The following is a 22,372-nucleotide window of genomic DNA, read 5'->3' as shown; positions in this document are numbered from 1 at the left end:
TGGATTTGATATTGTGCAAATAGACGTTTTGTATTAAATTAGAAATCATTATTGATAATTTTATGCAGCCACAAGATCACTTTTAGTCAATAAGTAAAGTTTGACATCATCCTAACTGATGCAGCTTAAATACTGTTCCAGGCTAGAAAACAGCTTTGACCAAATAAATACTTTTAACAAACAAGAATCAACTGACAACTAGGATTTCAGGGATTAGTGTCACATGCATAGCCTGTTCATTAGTGAGTATGACGCACAACACATAGTTTAGTGATAGTTCAGAGCTGCGACTGACTGCCAGTAAATGGTTTGATGTTGCGACAATCTGAAAGCTTCCTGTGGGTTGAATTTATAATCACAGGTGGTGGAGCAAGTAAATGCTAATGAAATTTTTGAAAGTGAGATCCAAATCACTGAATTTTGCAAATATCAGTTGAGAGCACAAAATTAATTAAATTTAATTTGAACAGTGGAAACTCTCTCACTTACTGTAGATCATTTGGTTAGATGATTGTTCTGTTTGTTCATTATGAGCCACCGTACCTGTAGAAGTGTTTATGGCTAAGCCAATCAACACGCTCTATGCTCCGTCGAGGGCAGTCTTGCATGTAGGCTCTCTGTTCATATGATTTGTTTTTTTTAGTCTTAATAAACCAGTGGCTTGTTCCAAGTTAGTGTGATCACTGGTTCACACAAAAAATGGACTAATTTCTCCACTAACCAAAGATCATAACTGACTAAATGATCATAATCAAATCTTAAGAAACCTGGAGATATACAATATCTTTTGTATTCTCACTGAATCTGTGAGGAAGAATGAAAACATCTCACAGTGCTGCTGAGTAATAATTATCACAATGACAGAAATATAGTTTTACTGTATTTGCTTGTATGGGAAGTGCGACTTTTAGTTTGTGCATATAAGGAAATATTTAGTGGTCACATATCTGTGTACAGACCCATTTCCTGTCTGAGTTCTGTGAGCTGTTTTACATTTATAACATAACAGGTCAAACCACTGAGTCCATCACACATATGAGTGACACCGAGAACCACTTCCTTTTTCTCTCTCCGTCTGTAAAAAGATGAACAGAAACGACACTCTGCTTGGTCAAAGTTTCAGCACGTTCTCCTCTGAAGCCGATCACATACAGGACTGTATTTCAGGCTGTTCAGCGTAGGATGTTCATGTTTTCTATTCAATGTGCAAGATGTATACAAAGCAGCATGGAGTAGCAGTAATATGTACCTGAAATGTGCTCAAATACAATCCTTTATTTTAAAATGCAATTTATCATATATTACACAAATGATACTGGAATTAAAAAAGTCACAATTAAAGCAGTAAAATTTGTGAATCAAGTTCATGTTTATTTGCAAAAAGCAAAGCAGTAAAGGCATGGATAAACACAGTTTAAGACACATTATACAAGAGATATTTTGTTTATGATAATAAAAACCAGAAATCACAATCAGAACCATAAAAACTGGATATAAAAATAAACATCAGTCTGCTTCAGCATAACAAATGTTGTTGTTTTTTTAAACATGAAATAATTAGGTTAAAAATAAAACATCAATACAGTAAAAACATGATAAAAGATAGTAAAAGGGTTATTAATAAACTTGAGTGAAAGCAATGTTAAAAGGTTGATTGTTGAAATGTTAAAAATAAAAACATAATGTACAGGTCTCCTCCACAGTATCTCTTTCTCTACCTGTCTTTGTATGTCACATCTTGTACATTTCACATTGATATCTATAGAAACCGTTATTGTCATTATACACGATACAATGAAATCAGGATATTGATATTTGGTATTTCACCTTGTAAAAGGAAATAAAAGAATAAATCATAAATTATCACATACTGTGAGTCATTTATTTTTTGTTTTTTGATAATGAACATCTTAACCTCTCTCTCTGTCTCTTATGTTCAAATATGAACAGATAACATTGATTATTGCAATATCAAGAATATAACACACTGTATTAAAGACAATGCGCAATGAGTATATATATATATATATATATATATATATATATATATATATATATATATAAGGGGACAGAAATCCTCGTGCACAGCCAGTATTTTCAGTCAGGTGCTGGTCGGTCGCAGGAACATATAAGGTGAAAATCAAAATTAACATCAGCGCACACTGTAATGACTTTACTGTGACTTTATTAAGAGCGAACAACGTGTTTCTCCTGTAGCTTCTTCAGGTTCGCTCAGTACAACTGCTGAGATAAATACATCTGAGTCACATGACTCATTATCACAGTCTTCATTTTCTCAAAGTAAACATTTTACAAAGGGCACGAAAATGAAAATATACATATTACAAAAAACATGACGTGATTAATGTTGCACAAAGTTACAAGAATTACACCATTTTATATAATTAAACTTCATTAAACAACTGACTGAACAGGATGAGCAGCACGATATATATATATATATATATATATATATATATATATATATATATATATATATAATTTATTTATTTATTTTTAACCCGATGCTGAGTAAATATGAACATATACTCACACATATGACCTCTCAAACAGCTGTAATCTGCTCTCCTCTCCTGGTCGTCCTGGTTGCAGCGACGACAACGACACAGAGCGTCAGCAGCAGACCGCTGAGCAGTGAAGACCTCACTGCATAGACGATGAAGCAAATCCCACACGGCTCTCTGTGCACTAGAAGGATCTTGGATATTGACACACACTGAAACGATTGGTCCACAGCTACACACCAGTACTCCCCAGTGTCTTCCAGTGAGACATTAGAGAGAACCAGACCCACATTAGCGTGAGATAGTTTTATTCTGCTTCCCTCATTTAGTTCTTGTAGATTTAGATCAACGGTTCTGCCTTCTGTTTGGTTCCACTTCTTAAACCAAAAGATCGCGACATCCCCTGTCTGATTGCATCTGAGAGTGACTTCTTCTCCCTCTGAGAAGAACACTACAGCAGGTGGACCCATTTTGGGGCACACCTCAAGTAAATACATTTCCATTTTGAAAGAGTGTTCACAGGTGTAAAAACCTGAGTCATTCAATGTAAGTGATGAAAACACCAGTGAGTAGTTTCTTCTCAATACTGTGAAGTTGGAGGAGATGAAATCCTTTGTATTGTACTTCATCCAAAGTGGTGGCTGGTCATCACTGAGATCAGCACAGTCCAACACGGCCCTTTCTCCCACTGAGGGGAAGTGTATCTTTGGTTGTATAGTAGTGTATACAGGATGACTACTAACACACTGCTTTTTGTTCATCACCAGACAGATGTACACTGAAGAGGCTGTGAATTTGTAGTCAGATACAACAAGAGCTGATGTGTTTTTCATCACTTCGAATGTTCTTTTTTCATTGTCCATCAGCAACGTCATGCTGCTCCCAAAAACTCTTGTCCATATGTCATTTTTATCTCTAAACTCATGCTGGAGCCACTGGACCGTCAGATTATCGGCTGCTCCCTTACATGGTAGTTCAAATCTTTCACCCAAATTTACTGGAATAATTTCTAGCTTATATCTTTTACCGCAAACAACAATGCTGATGTTTTTCTCATATGTCACCTCACCCTCCGTCCAACACTGCTCTTGGTACAGGCCTGAGTGTGAGTGAGTCAGGTTGTGGATCTTGTAAGAAGAATTATTCTCCTTGCTGACAACTGGAAGTCTTTCCTTCAAGTGTTCAGGTGCTGTGGAGTTTTGGGACCAGAGGTCAGAGGTGTTCAGCAGAACTCGCTTCCCCTCGCTGACAAATGTGGAGATGAGGCAGAAGTTGGCTTCCTTGGGCGGTTCAAAGGTGTAAGAGTCCTTCTGCTCCCGTATGGCGACAAGTTCTCTTGCATGAATGTTGTTGGTGAGAGCAAACAGCAAGAAGGAGAGCTCTGCGACTGCAGCCATCCTGCTCTGAGATCTGCATGTGAGTGTGATGCAAACACTTGATACTTGTCACCTCATGAGTTTGATGTCACCTCCCATCAGCTCTCCTTTATCTCACCATCATGGGAAACTTTGAACCATTCGGCTCCGTATCAAGTAATCTGTGTTTGTTTAAATTCAGTTCAACAGTTTCACTAATTAGTCCACAAACAGACAGTAGTGGAGAAAGTTTTAAAATCCTTTACTGAAGTCAAAATAAAAATACCAACGTCTAAAACTATTTCAAGTAAAAGTCGAGTGATGCTTGATTTAACAGGTCTCTTAATTTTATACTAATATCCTGGAAATTTACAGGTTTTAACAATTAATTTTTCAGAGAGAGTGGTGCAATTTGGTACAAATTATCTTAAAAATTTGGTTTAGTTGGTAAGTACCTACTCAATATATTTAGGTGTATATGTAATTCTTCATTTGCAAAAAATCTTAATAAATCAGATTCTTAACTATTCTTTAACAAACTTACTAGTTTTGTGCGTCAACGTGATATATTAGCATATTTGTTTGTTCCTTAAAAAAAACAACTAAACCAATTAATTTAATTTGTACCAAACTGTCCCACCCTCTTTGTAAAATGTCCTAAAAATCCACCGTTAAATACCTGCAAATTACTCCAGGACATTTATGTAAAATTAAAGGACCCGTATACTAAAACATTACCAAAAGTCCTGAATTAAAAATGGTGCTCAAGTAAAAGTACAGAAGTATTATCAGCAAAATGTACTTTAAGTATCAAAAGTAAAAGTAGTCATCATGCAGGAGGTCTCATTTAGAGAGTTATATTATCAAAATATATTATTCTGTTTTTATGACTAAAGAGTTCATGTAAGAGCTTTGTAATGTAATTTGTCAATGTCGAGCCAGTTTTAGGTACTTTATATATTACTGGGAAGATTAATAGTAATACTACTGCATCATATTATATAATAATATATGCTTTTTTATATAAAATCCTAAACTGAAAAGTAACCAAGTGGAGTTAAAAGTACAAAATTTCAATGACGTAAAGTAGCATAAAGTAGAAACAGTCAAGTAAAAGAAAGTACAAATACCTCAAATATGTACAATATAGAATATGGAGAATTCTCTAATCTGATTGGCTGACAAGTGTTTTATAATGAATGTGATGTATACATGGGCCTCAACTCCAAAGAGTTTATCTAAGGTTTTAGTGTATGTTGCACACAGAGTTTGTGTTAACTAGTAGAAAATAAACTGAATTAAAACCGAGTAAATATATGGTCAAACTTCTTTGATGTGTGTGAGAAACTGGACCAAATCAACTAAAAGCATGAAAACAGAGGACTTTAGAGACAGACACAGTGAAGCTGGTGCCTGCAGGTTTGATGGACAGCTGTGGGGGAAATATAAGAGAAAATGACCAAACCACTGAGGTGAACACATCCTCAAACACATAGATAATGAAGAGTTGGAGTGTGAGAGAGACATAGATGTAATGTGTGAGGGGAGAGATAAGACAGTGTGTGGGAGGGAAGCAAGTTCAGGAAATTCCGTTTCGAAAAAAGGTGACACGGCTGCATAGAGGTGGTAATGTCAAGTCAGTTTATTATAGAGCACATTTAAAAACAACAACATGTTGACCAAAGTACTTTACGGAGAAATGATAATTACAATCAAAGAAAAACAGGTAACACTTCATCACAAGGGTTCAAAAAATATACTTAAACTCCCCCTCCAGTCAAAAACGTGTTATTCTTCTGTTTTTTTTCCTGTTTCCGATTAGTTTTATAGTTAATAAATTAATGTTAACTCACAGTTACTTCATACTTCATACATAAGATTAAAGCATGATACAACCTGATCTTGCACAATTCATCCGTCTAGTGTTGCTAGTTTGTAAAAGTAACATAAAGGCTGGTTGGGTCAACATGTAGATGTTTGCATCTGATAACCAGGTTGATAAAAGAGAAATGCAGCAAATTCCTGAACACAAAATATCCTTTACTATAACTGGAATTCTTTGCGCCAGGGTATAAAAACTGTCAATTAACCAGAGTCAGAATCAGCTTTATTGGCCAAGTATATTTGAAAACACAACAGATTTGACTTTGGTTTCCAGCAGCTCTCAGTGTGTTCATATACAATGCACCGAAAAACATTTGTTAACGTGGCTGTTGAAATTCAGGTCTGAGTCCATGACTACACCAAGATTTCTGGCTTGGTTTGTGGTTTTTAACATTATGGAGGGAAGCTGAGCTCTGACTTTTAATCATTCTTCCTTGGCTCCAAAAACAATTACTTCGGTTTTGTCTTTTCTGGCACATCCAATCATTTATTTGTTCAATGCACTTACTCAGTGCTTGTATTGGGCCATAGTCCCCTGGTGATATGGTTATGTAAATTTGTGTGTCATCTGCATAACTGTGGTAGCATATTTTATTGTTTCCCATAATCTGAGCTAGTGGGAGCATGTAGATGTTGAACAGAAGAGGTCCCAGAATGGAGCCTTGGGGAACTCCACATGTCATTTTTGTCCGCTCAGATGTGTAATTACCTATAAACACAAAGTAGTCCCTGTCCTTTAAGTAGGATTCAAACCAATTTAGTACTGTGCCAGAAAGTCTCACCCAGTTTTCCAGTCTGTCTAGTAATATATTATGGTCAACCATGACAAATGCAACACTGAGATCCAGTAATACTAATACTGTAATTCTGCCACTGTCAGTGTTTAAGTGGATGTCATTAAAGACCTTAACAAGAGTAGTCTCAGTGCTGTGGTGTGGTTGAAATCTTGACTGGATGACAGCAAAACAGTTGTTAAGAGCCAAGAAGGTGTTCAGCTACTGAAAAACAGATTTTTCAATGATTTTACTGAAAAATTGGAGGTTTGATATGGGCCTATAGTTGTTTATTAGTGAAGTGTCTAGATTATTCTTTTTTAAGAGTGGCTTGATGACGGCAGTTTTCAGGGCCTGTGGGAAGACACCTGAGAGAAGAGACATGTTGACAAATTGTAGAAGATCTGAGGCCATGCAGGTAGAAACATTGTGGAAAAAGCCTGTAGGCAGAATAGCAAGGCAGCAGGAGGAGGATTTCAGATGTTGTATAATGCCCTCCAGGTTTTTATGGTTGATTGGATGGAATTGTGTCATACTCCTCAAACTGATTTTAAGTGGACACAGGGACAACACATATCCTGCACCTGATATGGAGGCACTGACTGCTTGTCTAATTTTCTGAATTTTGTCAGTGAAGAAGAAGGCAAATTCATTGCAAGCCTTGGTGGATAGAAGTTCAGAGGCTACTGACACAGGAAGGTTTGTTAGTCTGTCAACAGTAGCAAATAAGGCACATGCATTATTATTGTTTTTGGCGATGATGTCATGGAAGAAGGACCGCCTTGCATTTCTCAGGTCCAAACTATAAATGCAAAGTCTCTCTTTATAGATAACATAATGACCCTGGTTTTTCACCACCTGCGTTCAGCTTTTCAACACTCTCTTTTTTCTATTCTGACCAGTCTGGTATTTCTCCATGGAGATCTTTTCTTACCAGAGACAACTTTCACCTTAGTGGGTGCAATGGCATCAATAACATTTGTAATTTTAGAGCTGAAATTATCTACAAGTTCATTGACTGAGACCCAAGAGAGGGCTGGTGTGGAAGAGAAGGCCTGAATAAATATTTCACTGGTGTTTTTTAGTGATATACCATTTTGTGGTTAATTCTGTATAAACATTTGTGTGCACGGAGATTGTACTCTTAAAGAAAACACAGGAATGATCAGAGAGAGCAACATTAGTCACCACAACCTTAGAAATGTTCAGACCCTTGGAGATGGTTAAGTCCAGAGTGTTCCCCTTTTGTGTGTGGGCTCCGTGACATGGTGGGTCAGTCCATAATTATCAAGAACACAACACAGTTCTTTAGTCTTTAGTCCCTTTGTCCTGGGGGTTGTCAACATGGATGTTAAAATCACCAACAATAACTACACAGTCAAAGTCAATACAGATTATAGACAGCAGTTAAGCAAAATCATCAGAAAAGTTTGCACAGTATTTAGGTGGCCTGTAGATATTTAGAAAGATAGTTCTAGATGAGGAATTCAGCTGAAGAGCCACATATTTAGATGCAACAAAATGTCCATCAGATATCTGCTTGCATTGGAGGGAATAATTAAACAAAATGGCAACTACACCTCCTCTTTTATGCACTCTAGCTTCACTCATAAAACTGAAGTTAGGCAGGGTTGACTCGATAAGAAGAGCAGCACTGTTGTCTTAGTTTGACCAAGTTTCAGTTAAAAACATAAAATCGAGGTTGTGCTTGATGATATAAATCATTGATTGAAAATGTTTTCCCTGCCAAAGACCTGACAGTTAATAAAGCTAAATTTAATGTGTTACAAACATTATCTAACCAACTTTTTCCAACAGGATGTGGCTGATGAAGACTGGGTACTAAATTTAATCATTCTGCAGAACCGGTTGAGTGCTTCCTGTTTCTTAGCAGATTCACCATTTGTTTCCTGTTACCTATCAAGACAGGAACTGAACAAGCTACCGGCACACTGGGCCCCAGCTTTTCCTGTAAAGAGTCATGATTGCCATCAGCCATGCACCTTGGGCCCAGCACATATCAGTTAGATCTTGCTGTATTTTGTGCACAAATAACTGGTCGCACTGTGCTTTTATCCGGCTGGGGAGAGAGAGGATGATTTTGATGCCACCATGGGGGGAGACGTAACTGTGACGAATGTGTCGAAGCTGGCTGAGGACTTAAAGCCAATCGTGGAGGTGGACATTGAGTGGGGTTTAGGGAAGAGAAAATGGGAGTAGGTCAATTGACCAGCTCTTTCATCTGGTCAGTGAACTCCAAGAGGGGGGAGGAAGGGGAAAAGGTGACTGGAGAGGAGGGTGACCTGAATAGGGTTTAGGGGGGGGGGTGAGGAAGGTGAATCCTCATAGGCGGTTGTTGGTGAGGGGGGAGGAGACTCCTCCTCTCAGCTTTGATGAGTGTCATGTTTAAAGCTCTCTTCAGGCGGAGGCTGAGGTGGCTCTCTTTCAAGGTTTCTGCCTCATTTTGTTGTGTCTTCTTGTTTTGATTCCTCTTGTCCTTGTCAGAGAGAACAGATGCGTGACGCAGGATGTAAAATAGGTTTGAGATGAACAGTTTTACTCCTGACTTGTTAAGGTAAAGTCCATCTGCCTTAAAAAAGTTGAAATTGTCAATAAAGTGCAGTGAATGAACGGTACATGCAGTTGAGAGCCATGTGTGCAGTGCTACCAATCTACTGAATTGTCAACTCCTCTCTGACTGGTGGTAGACGTCCACTGACAAACACCTCAGCATTCAGAGAGCTGACTGTGTGCAACAGATCAATAAAGTCTCATTTCAGTACTTCAGACTGTTATCTCACAACATCATTGGCCCCTATGTGCATTATGATGGTTTTCACAGTTTTGTGTGCAGCTACAATATGCAGGATGCTCTCAGTCATGTCAGAGACCATATACTTGGGAAAACAGAGTATTTTGTTGTTCCTATTGCACATATTTCTTATATCTTGTACAGCATAGTCCCCCACAATCAGAGTTTGAGGCCCAGTCATTAGCTTTCCCTGTAGCTGTTCTTACCCTGCTGTGTGAAGATGAGAGGTTATCCAGCAACAGTGGAGCAAATCTGTTCTCCAGTTGCTCACTTGGTTGTTATGGAGGTTTGTTGTTAGTTCTCCCTTTTGCAGCTGTCCATGGCTGTATCCTACTAAGAACAGGGGTTGAAGAGGTGCTCTGCTTGGATGATAATGCAGGCCAGCCAGTCACATCGCAAATCTCAGGGCACTGGGCTCTGCCTGTTATTCATCCTCCCATTTCCCAGAGAAATGATTTACTCTTAGGCTTTTCACCAAGAGAGAGTTCCAGGGAGGACTACCACTTGTAGTTTTATTACCCAGTACACAGCCCTTCTGTTTCTTGGTAGTCTTGTTGGTGTTAATTTTCTGCGTGTTAGCATGCTCTTGTCCACTGTTTTGAGTACATTGTAAAGTCATATTGTTCCCACATAGTCCATTCACTTCCACGTTCATTTCTAACTGCTGAATTTTGGTTTCCAGAACTGCAATCTTCTGTAGAAGTTTGTGGTAGTCGTCTGTGGAAAAGGGGGGCATTTTGCTGCTAATTAGCTTTAGCTAAGCACCACATTTCCAGTCAGTGCAGTACAGGCTTGTGCTGTTGGTAGGCGTCATTCATGTAGTATTGAAGAGGTCAAGTGATGAAAATATGTCAATAGCCTACTATATCTAAATACATTACAGTCCCAGTGATTTATAAGTATCCAGGAGCCACTTTTCATCATTTATAGCAGAAAAAAAACAAGAATATCAGCAGAAGAATGCAAGCAGAGGCGCAAAGCATCTGCACTGTAAGAAAGCAGGAAGCAGTGTCAACATGGATGTAAACGATGCCGGTTTTTAAAACAGCTCTGCAAATGTTTTGTGAGAAAGGAAATGCATTCTACATATCTGTAGATACACACAGTGTGTTTTAGTGAGTGACACTGAATGTAAACACAACTTTTGTTTGTTTGTTTAGGTCTATAGATCAACGTCTTCAGGGTCCTTTAAGCAGCTCAGTTTCTACTGAAGGAATTCTGGTGGAGTTCTTCACTCTGACCACTGAGGGTCGCTGTCTCCTCATTCTTCAACTCATTTTATACTGTAGCCTACGTTAAAGGACAGCTTCACATTTTTTCAGGTCTGTCTTAAAGCAATAGTCAGGAGCCCAAATGAACATTGAAACATGTTTTTTCTTGCTGTAATCATTCTATTATGGATCTGAACTTTCTCAGACTCTTTGTTTTTACTTTGCAGGACTGCAGAGAGACAAAGCTGCAGGATGTTCATGTTTGTGCTCCTTCATACTAAATTGGATGTTGGTCAAAAGGATAAAAAGCCTTTTTTCCCTAATGATTCCACATTCACATTAAGAAAAATATTGGTTAATCTTCTTTCATTTCTAATTTCATCATTTTAGGAGGATTGTAAAACAAAAAAATAAAGCGATACATGATATTTTATATAATATTATGCTTATTTTTATATGTTTAAATATACACTAAAAAGTTTTAGAACATCTCAGTTTTTCCAGTTTTATTGAAATGGACATAGTTTAATGTCTCAGTCTACTCTGAAATTAAAGCATAGAACAAATGAACAATTGGAAATTAAAAAAAGAAATCATGGAATCTTTTTGTTCATAATATTTTAATCTAAATTTTTGACTCATCAACCATCGTTAGCAGCCGAATACACATTCTTTCTACAATGGAAATTAAATATTGTTGGGAAAATTCTTCCCAACACTGTTGCAGACGTTCTGTGTTGTTCTGTCAGGCTGCTTTGCTTTCACCCTTCTGCCCAGTTCATTCCAAACCAGCTGGATGACTGTACTGTTTCCATGATCTGAAGCCTGCCATCTTATTGTTTTCTTCTAAGATAGTTCTGACAGCCTGGAGGCTTATTTTGGATCATTATGTTACTGTAAGATAAACACAGACCAGAGGATACGGCATGACTCTGCAGGATGCTGTGGTTAAGTCACCAACTCTGGATCCAGCAAAAGAGCCCCAGACCGTCACACTTCCTCCTCCAGACTTTTATACAGACAGACGGTTTGTAAGTAATCACCTGTAGGAAGTGTTTGCATCAACTTTCAAGGTGTCATTTACTTCCATTGCTGCAGAAAAACTGTAAGCCCTGAAAAAAGGCTTTTTATATGTAGCCTATTTTTGTGTGTGTCTGTGTGTGTTAAATTTGTTTACCACTTAGCTTTGTACCTATTAAGGAAAGGGTCAGTAATTAGGTTCAACCATGGGGCAGCCTTTCACAGGTGCATTGAAAACACAGGCCGGTATTTTCCCAAGATTTTATTTTTTTTATTTCTATTAATTAATTTAAATTAGAAGCAATGAATTAAACTGTTTTAGGACTTTAGCCAACAGCAAATGTCATTTTCCCACTAATGAGTGAGGACCGACAGAATTATAGCCTTATATAACTTATATTAATAGAATTTGTAAAAAATGACTCATAAATGAAAATGTTTCCTCTGTGTTGCACCACCAGACTACACATGTAATAGTAGATTTGCATTTTACTGATTGATATACTGATAGATGATTTACTGATGTAAACTATGAAACTATGACAAATGTTTTTGCTGAAGGGTCAGATTTGGCCCCCAGTCTGCTACTTGCCTACCAATGACTTAAGGTTATTCACTGGACTTCAACTGCTTACATTTCAATAAAAACAGACAAGGGGGTGTTTCTAAAACTTTTTACTGGCAGTGTATATTGTTTTGTTATTCAATCAATTAATCAATCAAACTTTATTTGTACTTTATTTGCACCTTTCATACAGGTTAGTGCAATTCAAAGTGCTTCACAGATGACTGACAAGCCCATAGTAAGTAAACAGACAATTTGAGAGTATTGCACATGAGAAATAAAAATTGTGAAAATGTAATAAAATAAAATAGATTTAAAAGCTATAATAATAATAACTATAAAATAGAGTGAAATTAATTAAAAAAACAAGGATACATAAAATAAATAAATAATATTTTTTTTTACTGAATAATAATTTATTTTGTTAATATTAAACTAACAACATACATAAACTATATAGCCTACATTTAATGTATATTTAATATACTGTTACAAATATATACACATATAATTTAATATTAACTAAAGAATTATTTTTCTTATAAAATCCTTTAGGACTTATTCCTACTTCTTTCTAGTTTTTGATCCACTGGCAGAATGACACCTGAATGCAACACCCGTTAACCAGGACTTGGAAACTGGATGAATTCCAGACTTTTTTCCAGTGTTTATGAATGCACCACTGCTCGCGAGCTGCGACCCGCCCCGAACGTCGAACGGACATCCGCATCAGCCAATAGGCGGCGGCAGAGACTGAGCAGCGACCAATGGCGTGTCCGGAGTGGCGGGTAAGGGGGCGGGCGTTGCCGTGCAGCAGGCTTCTCTGCGCCTGGCTAACAATAGCCTGAGATCCGCAAGTTTAGTGTTGAGGACCCGAGCAGGAGGGCGACAGAGCGGAGCAGCAGAGCCGAGAGGAGCGCACAGTGTTGCCGAATACATGAGACGGTGTGTCCCGGTGTCGGAAAATTATCACCCAACACTCAGGGATTTACATTTACAACCAGACAAGTGGTGAGTGAGCCGCTCGACTTTTATTCCTCTACATAAAATCCATCTGCAGTCTCAGCGAGGCATGGTGCGTGGTGAATTAGGGGCTCCTTTGCCAGTGAATAGGAAGGGGTTAATGGTTACTGTAGGCTGCCTGGGATCACACTATTATTCCCCTAATTCTTCATCTGCACCCATACATACACGCCCCGGAGCCCGCAGGCCCAGTCTGCCCGCACACCGCGGACCTGAAGGCGGCCGCTGCGAGGTTCGTGCAGTCGGCAGGCGGGTGGTGTGATTAGTATTATTATTTTATTACACCGGTTTACAGCCAACTGGTAAACTGGGAGGAAACCTGTGAGTTTTGCCGGTGAAGTGATACCACAGCAGGGCCTGAGTGCCAATGATCTGACACAGAGATTCAATGAGTGAGTGAATGAATGAATGAATGAATGAATGAATGAATGAATGAATGAATGAATGAAATCCTGCTGGTTTCCACTTTTCCCCCATCTGTGAAATGTAGGATACCTCTGACATGATTCATCAGAAAGTCCATGCTGTGCCCAAAGCCCTTTCGGTGTAATCTAAGAATAGACAGACTCCTCTTCTGTCTCCTCTCACTGAAACAATTCTGCTTTTAAGTTCATGTCTGAGCTTTAATCAGCGTTAAAATACAGATTCACAATATTTAAAGTCTGTCTTAAAAACATACAGGAGCCCAAATGAACAGTGAACCATGTTTTTTCTTGCTGTAATCATTCCTCCTGTTCGTACTGACCATTAGAGGATCCCTTCATAATGCACTTACAAGCTTCGGAAACACAAAAGAAGGGAATTTTTTAATGCTAAAAAGACTGTAAATGTGTCAGATATCCACCTGATATGACTAACTCAGCCTGCTGAAGCCTCATATAAGCTTCACATCAACTTTTAAATACACAAATAGACACACTGTGGATTTTTGGCCTCCGTCAATGACATTTGAAAGGAAGCAGAAATCCTCTCATATCCCATAAACGATCTGTTTAATATTCCTGTAAGTGTCTGCAGCTCTCAGTAGTGACCTGACAGGAACATGGTTGTGTTTTCTTGCAGATTCTTATTACTTGCTGTATTTTTTAATTGCTGTAAAAAATTTTTTTTTAAAAAGTCCTGTTTTCAGTGATACTTGCACAGTAATCTGTCTGAAATGCACTGAGCCTCTTGTTTCCACATGGCTCAGCAGAAATCTGTGCACGTCTCTTGATCCTGGAGAGTTCAGTCGGTATTTATGTGGAAGTAGATTTTTGGGGGCGTTTAGTGGCTTTGGCAGAGCAGACATGGCGTATATCAGCTGGATCTTATTGATTACAGACAGACAGGGCTGCTCGAACTCTCACTTTTTTTTTTTTATCAGCATGAGAAGTGTCGTGTTTCCTTCTCTTTATTGACCCTTCAAAAACTCAGCCTGGTTTTTTGACCCAGCTGGATAAATAAACTAGGTGACCAGTTTCCTGGATAATGTATGTTTTCCTCTGCTGATCAGAAATGTTTGTGGTTCAATCTTTTAACCGTTTGTCCTACTGAGAGATAAAAAAAAAAAAAAACCCACTCAGATGAATGAATCACACATGCAGCCAGCAGCGTTGACTCATTTTTGTTACTATATTGTGTGTCACCTGTATGAGAGATGACTGCAGGATGAGCGAGCAGCCGCTCAGTCAGTGAAATGATAAAGGATCTGCATTTAGTTTGTTCCTGCGCCTGCATGTGTGAATATTTAGCGGTGCAACTAACAACTATTATAATTATTATGTTGATTTATTTTCTCTATAAAATGTCAGAAAATGGTGAAAAACAACAATAATTGTTCCCAGAGCTGAAGGTGACGTCCTCAAATGTCTTGTTTTGTTCACAACCCAAAAATATTCAGTTTACTGTCATAAACAACTAAATAAACCAGGAAATAGTCACATTTAAGAAGCTGGAAAAAGAGAATTTGGGCATTTTTTTTCTTAAAAAAATGACTGAAAACATCCTTATTTTATATTTTCTTTGTCTTTATTGAAACTATATGATTGTAAAATGCAACATCCCATATTTATGACTCCACGGTTACATTATATTTAAATGTTCTTAATGTCGTTTATCTGTCTGGTATCTTTGGAAACTTTGTTCCAAACAACAGCAACTTTATTTAAATTAAATTCTAGTGAAAATCCAAATGTTTTCTTCCCAAACTGAGTTCATAAAGACGACAACAGCATCAAAACGATTAATTAAATATGAGTTAGATTGTATGTGGAGCTGCTTCCAGGTGATCCCACCTGCCTCAGCAGGCTTTATAGTACAAATAAGTCAAATTTAAACGTATGAGTTAGTGTAGTTTGTCAGTGTGAAACTCTTCAGGGACTTAAATTCATTTATACATGAAAAACTTGACTGTACTTCCTGGTTTGGCTGAGCGGTGGCGAGTTGAACCTATAGGTTATGGTTTAAGGGCAGTGGCGGTACGCAGCGGTTGCCGTGGAGACCCGGACGTGTCTTAAGGAGTGTTTTATGGTCTCATATGAAGCACGAGGCCACCCGGTCGCCCCTTTGACACCCTGACAGCCTGATGGAGCAGCGAGAGGAAGCCTCGCTGGAGTTAATGACCCATTTGGCTCCGGTGGCTCTCGGCTACTTCAGGACAAAGACGACTGTGTGTGTGTGTGTGTGTGTGTGTGTGTGTGTGTGTGTGTGTGTGTGTGTGTGTGTGTGTGTGTTCCTTTTGGCCAGTCTTCAGCCTCTATCTCACCTGTCATTGAAGTTATTTTTAACCCCCAACGCTGTTAACGCTGTTTGTTTGGCCTCTTAGTAAATTAGACTTGCTGGCCGACAATATGAGCTACTTACAGCTACACACACACACACACACACACACACACACACACACACACACACACACACAATAGGGAACCAAAACAAACCTGAAACTGAGGCTCGAAAACCAAAAAAATCTCTTTAAAGTTGAGAGGAACTCCAGTCAGGTGATGTGACTGCTGTCACATACAAGCAGTCATGTGATTAAAGCTGCAACGATTCGTCAACAAATCGATTAGTTGATCAACAGAAAATTAATCGCCTTTTTTTACAGAAAAAAATGCCAAAATCCTCTTGTTTCAGCTTCTTAAATGTGAATATTTTCTGGTTTCTTTAGTCCTCTGTGACAATAAACTGAATATTTTTGGGTTTCTGGACAAAATTAGATATCTGAAGACGTCATCTTGGACATTTTATAAACTAAAAGATGAATCGATTAATCAAGAAAATAACCAACAGAAGTATATAACTATATGATGGAGTAATCAGTCAACAGAAAAGGTAATAAACTGTTTAGAATATTAATAAGTTGGATAGTAAACTGTGTATCTGTGTAGCCTGAAAGGTGTTTTAATTCACTGTCTTCTTACATTTTATAGACTAAAAGATAAATCAGTTAACGTGGAGAATAATCAGCAGACGCAGGCTGATTAAAGCTTTAAACACTCAGGTAACAGCAGGACTGAACCTTCTCTGGTCTCACAGCCTCAAACGGCTGCTGAAGGACTTCAGAGAAGAACTTTGAGTTGTCGAGAAGAAAAACATCGAGATGCCAGAAAAACTCTGCATCCCAGCCAAGAAATATCCAGGAACATAACCCCCGCCCCCCATAAACCATCATTCTTACTCTTAGGTAATTAGTTAACGTAAAGACAAGGAAGTGCCGTCAACTCCTCGTGTAGCTCTCATTGGTTGCGGTGAAGACGGAGCTGAGAGAAGACGGAAGACGACGCCGAGCTTCATCTGCTTTCATTTCATAATTATTAAAAGGAATTCTGTAACTCGGATCCTTTTTTACCGCCTACTGTAAGGACGTTTCTACGATCAATAATGAACCGAATTACTCATTAAGATGGATTATTTGTCTTTGCAGCGAGGGGCACTCTCTCTCACACACACAGTACCAACATAAATAGTAATATTGGCTGTGGAGCAGCCATAAGCCTTCCAGCAGCTGAATAATGGATCGTCTGTCTGCCTGCGAGGCTGCTGGGCCTGCTGAGCACGCCGTCTAGACCGACCCTGACAGCACAAAACTGCGAGCTCTCTCCTTCTCTCTCTCTCTCTCTCTCTCTCTCTCTCTCTCTCTCTCTCTCTCTCTCTCTCTCTCTCTCTCTCTCTCTCCATGAAACAGGCTGACTGGATGAATCCTGGATGGATTGTTTTTCTGCAAGTGTGTGAAGGCAGATGAAAGGAAGGAAGGAAGGGCGGCTGGTTCATCTGTAAGACGACGTCTACATGAAGCCGGATAGATTCTAAAAAAAAAAAAAAAAAACACGACATGCATCCACAGCAGGAGTGTCAGCACGTTCCTGCAAACGCCAACATTCACATTAAGACGCCTAAATGGGTGATTTTTCCTCCTACTGGGCATGTGTGGAGGACAGATGAGCAAGTCAGCCACAGAAAACCAGCGAAGAAGAAATGGTTTCTGTTTCTGTGATGGCTTCCTGACGTTTATTTAATTGCAGCAGATTACAGATTGGTAGATAGCTGCGTTTAACTCTGAACAAGCTGTTAGAGTCTACTTCTACTTCTTCTTCATCCTCTTCCAATGAAACGTGGCGCCGCCGTCTGATTTGTCACCGATATGACAGAATTTCTACAAAGATTGACACATTCTGGAGGCCGTTCCTGGGGAGAAAAACGCCGTTTTAGTCTGGACGGAGGAACGAAACGGAGAGAAAAAGATGCTTAGTGTGGACGTGGTCTAAGCTGTTAACAGCATGTTGCAGGATCAGAAGATCAGACCTGGAGAGAAGACTGAAATCCTGTTTGACCTGCGCCGCTTCACCTCAGTTTCATTAAACCAGGAGGGAACTTTAGAGGAAGAAGCTCAGACAGGTGCAGCTCCATGAGGGTTAACGTCAGTGTCATTTAATTAGTTTCCTGTCAGCTCTGATCTGTTAGAGTGTATTTACTGCAGCCACAAGCTCGACCTGCACACAGTTCAGCTCAGGAACACTTCACACAGCTCATGTTGTAGTTTTTATGCTTGTACTGTAGCAAACATGACGATGATATCTTCCTCTTTCTGCCTAAAGCTGCAATCCACCTGGCGAAATTTACTCACGTGGTGCGAACGTGGCCTGTATGTATAAAGCTGGACGTAGCGTCATTGGTTTCACTGGAGCCAGTTTCTTTTCCATTTGGATCCTTCCAGATAAGGAGTGGGGGGTCTTGCCTTTCACGCTCTGGAAACACGCCGCGCTACCTCAGTCCTAAGCTAACGCTAGCTTACTGGGAACACAGAGCGCTGCACCCTTGGGCTAACGTTAGCTACTTTACGTGCGCTAATAGGGCATGTCTGACTCAGTGTGAGTCCCAGAGCCGGGGCAAGCATCAGGTGAGCCAACTGTCAATCACAGCTGTCAATCAACGCCCACACAGCAGACATCAAAGCTACTATAAGTCTTCAAATTTTATTAATGGAGCAATAATTTCCAAAAAGACCACCAGCATACTTATTAGAGGGCCTGAATTTAGCGATTGAGACCATAATGACTCATTGAAAAAATGATGGAGTATTTATAGAGAGAAGAAAGATGGACGTAGCGTCATTGAAGATCAGAGTTGCAACTTACGGTCGGCGCCATCTTTTCCATATGGAGCCTTCCAGATAAGGAGTGCGTGGTGTTGCCTGTCACGCTCTGGAAACATGCCACGCTACCTCAGTCCTAAGCTAACGCTAGCTTACTGGGAACACCGAGCGCTGCATTCTTGGGCTAACGTTAGCTACTTTTACTGTTTGAATGGGAGTCAAGTGGAGCGTCTAGCGGCCGTCAGTGGAAATTAAGGTGCTTCCATATTGGCTTCAGCCTTTAGTCGTGGTAGATGATGCTTGGATGTGGAGAGGAGGGACGGGAAATAGCGTGGGTAGGATTGTAAACATAAACTGCGCATGCTAGCATGGCTAGCGTGCTAACAACAGTCTGCAAAATTGTAAATTATACAACCATTTATCAAACATGTCACCGTCATCGTCCTCTGTCCTTACACTCACTGCAGTCAACCAGCATCTCTTCTTCTCTGCTTATTGTATTATTTCGCTGTGCAGGTATTAAACAAGTTCAGTCAGGTGGGTCAATTCACAAATGTGTCTCATCTTGTTCCACATGGACATGAACGGGAAGCAAAGTTCAGTCTGACTGAACCATTAATGCTCCCGAAGAACAATCGTCTGCTTTAAGGTTACAACTTATTATTATTTCCATCACTGATTAATATATAGATTGTTTTTCATTCAGTTATTTAGTTGAAACAAGACTGAGATCAACACGCTGATGTTAAGCAGGTATAATGATCACCATGGTTACCATGATGATTCGGTGAAGGATGCTAATGTTTGCTAATTAGCACTAAAAGCAAAGTACAGCTGAGGATGATGGAGATGTTTTTAGTTTTGCAGCTTTTTAGTCAAAGAAATCAAAGCACAGACAGAAATTATGACCTGATGATGACACCAGAGAAGAAGTTATTTCAGTTCATCCTGAGCGTGAATGTTGCCAAACTTCATGGTAATCCATCCCATAGTTACTGAGAAAATTCACCACAAATATCTGGATAAATTTGAGTGCTGATACATTCAGTAGGTGTAGAGACGTTTTTACTAGATAAGTGAAAACTTTGCTCTGCTGGTGGCGCCGGAGGAAGAGTCAGCGGATCACCAGAATCTGCAGGATGCATCCTCTCAGGACCATGAATGAACATATAAACTATCATTGATATCCATCCTGCAGCTGTTGAGATATTTCAGTCTGGACAAAGTGACCGACATCGCAGCTAACATAGCTAAAAATGTCCAAAACCCCAAAATACTGGACATCAGTATATCAATATAAAAGAAAAAAGCACAGACATCTGACAAGGTGGAACCAGCTGGTGTTTCCTGTTTCCAGTTATAATCTTCTTGATCGACTGACCGATCAATCAATCAGTTGTTTCAGCATTTAATAAGTCTTCATTTCCAGGCTTTTTGGGATGGAAATCTCCGTTGTTTAATTCCTGAAAGCTGACAAACACAAACCTGAACGTGAAATTATCAGAGAATATCAGGCTGCTGATAGTGAAGATACAGTCAAGGCCAAATCTCAGCTTCTTGAGAGCTGACATCATCTGTGTGTGTGTGTGTGTGTGTGTGTGTGTGTGTGTGTGTGTGTGTGTGTGTGTGTGTGTGTGTGTTTAGCCCAGAGACCATATGGCGAAGGAACCACCCACTCATTGGGACCAACCACACCTTCCAATAATTCACACACACACACTCTTTCATTCTTATGCACACACACACACACACACACACACACACCTTCAAACACACATGAGCCGCAAAAACCTGAAAGATAAATAAATCATAAACGCATAAAAGTGTAAAACAGCAGAAAGTGAAAATAGGTGCAGTGATTCGTTGTGTGTCACACTTCAGTCTACTGTGATCAACCAGCCGTGTGTGTGTGTGTGTGTGTGTGTGTGTGTGTGTGTGCGTGTGTGCTTGCTGAATATTTCACCGTTGAAGTATTGCATTCACACCCTGCAGCCTTGCATCCATAGAGAGAAATGCTGTGTGTGTATATGCATGTATGTGTGTGTGTGTGGGTGGGTGTGTGTGTGTGTGTGTGTGTTGCATGACATCATAATGTGATTACATACTGTAGATGGTTTTTGTTGGATGGTGTGTGTGTGTGTGTGTCAGCTGGGAGATGAACACGAGTGTGTGAGGTGACCCTGCCTCGACTGACGGCGTCTGATCAACACAAACACTCGACACATGGACAAGGTGAACGGGTTCATAGCGTGTGTGTGTGTGTGTGTGTGTGTGTGTGTGTGTGTGTGTGATATAACACCTGACTCTGTACGTTCCACTGGTCTAACACCTTTACAACAGACACTTCTTCTCCAAATCTGGAGGTCAAAACCTCTCAAATCTGAGCTATTTTTCCTCTAAATTCTTCTTAAATTGCAAATTGTGCAGAACAAAACCAACAATGAACTGATCTACTAACGAGTATTGTGTGTGTTTATGAAAGCAGATATATCTTATTCCACCGTTATTGTCCAGAAACTTATTAAAAACACGTCAGTGAGTCAAGCCGCTGCACTGGGTGACATGTTCCTTCATTATGAAGAGTTTGGTCATGTTAGTTTGTTTAGAAACGGCTCCAAATACTAATAACAGCATCAGTCTCTGGAGAGTAGTTCTGTGTAATGCAGACGCTACTGCGCATGTGCAGGAACGCTGCTCCTACATTGTGCCTTGTAAATAACTTCAGTACAAAGTCAAGAGGTTGTGATATGTAGTACAACAAGCTATCGAAGCTGTAAACGGAGCCATGATCCCGCACATGCTCAGTAGCGTCTGCATTACACAGAACTACTCTCCAGAGACTGAAAACATGATGCTGTTATTAGTCTTTGGAGCCGTTTCTAAACAAACTAACGTGACCAAACTCTTCATGATGAAGGAACATGTCACCCAGTGCAGCGGTGTGACTCACTGATGGGTTTTTAATAGTTTTTGGTTTTGTGGTTCTGTTTACAGCTTCGTTAGCTTGTTGCGCTACATGTCACAACCTCTTTAAACTGACTTTATACTGAACTTTTTTGAGGAATTTACAATATAGTGAGGAAGTAAAACTGACAAATTTTAAATGTCAGGCACCGACTCTTGATGGACTTTACTAGTATTAAAACAGTTTGTCTTATTACTTAAATTTCTTTTTTCTTTTTTTCTTTCTTATTTCTTCATGTGGGATAATTAGAGTTCAAATCTTATCTTTCAATTAATCAATTAGTCCATAAAAACTGGTGTTAATCTCTTTTCTATGGACAATTAATCACTTAAAGGACAACAGTCAGGAACTCAAATGAACATTAAAGCTGTTTTTTTTTTGCTGTAATCCCTTCATAATGACCTTACAATGGAAGTGATGGGGAACAAAATGTATTTAAAAGTTTATCTGAAGCTAATATGAAGCTTCAGCATCCAAATGAGTCAAATCAAGTAGATATCTTTCAACGTTACAGTCTTTTTAGTGCCAAAGTTCCTCTTTTTGTTACTATACTTCCACCTGCAGCTCAACAGGGAAACACAAAGAGGGAATCTGATGCTAAAAAGACTGTAAATGTGTCAGATATCCACTTGATATGACTAACTCAGACTGATGAAGCTGAATAGAAGCT

General features: G+C 39.3%; 1 protein-coding gene across 2 annotated transcripts in view; it reads left to right on the top strand.

Annotated features, from left to right (window-relative positions):
• Positions 1-12,983: 12,983 nt before the first annotated feature.
• The window catches only part of pak1 (p21 protein (Cdc42/Rac)-activated kinase 1), a 68,115-nt gene continuing 58,726 nt past the window's right edge, over positions 12,984-22,372 (top strand). For both annotated transcript variants that reach the window (XM_044355244.1, XM_044355240.1), the window contains exon 1: positions 12,984-13,156. The gene's annotated coding sequence lies outside the window, so the exon portion shown is untranslated. The remainder of the gene's footprint in view (positions 13,157-22,372) is intronic.

Source organism: Thunnus albacares, chromosome 6 (assembly GCF_914725855.1).
Source record: "Thunnus albacares chromosome 6, fThuAlb1.1, whole genome shotgun sequence".
NCBI lineage: Eukaryota > Metazoa > Chordata > Actinopteri > Scombriformes > Scombridae > Thunnus > Thunnus albacares.
This window is presented reverse-complemented; position numbering and strand designations above follow the sequence as displayed.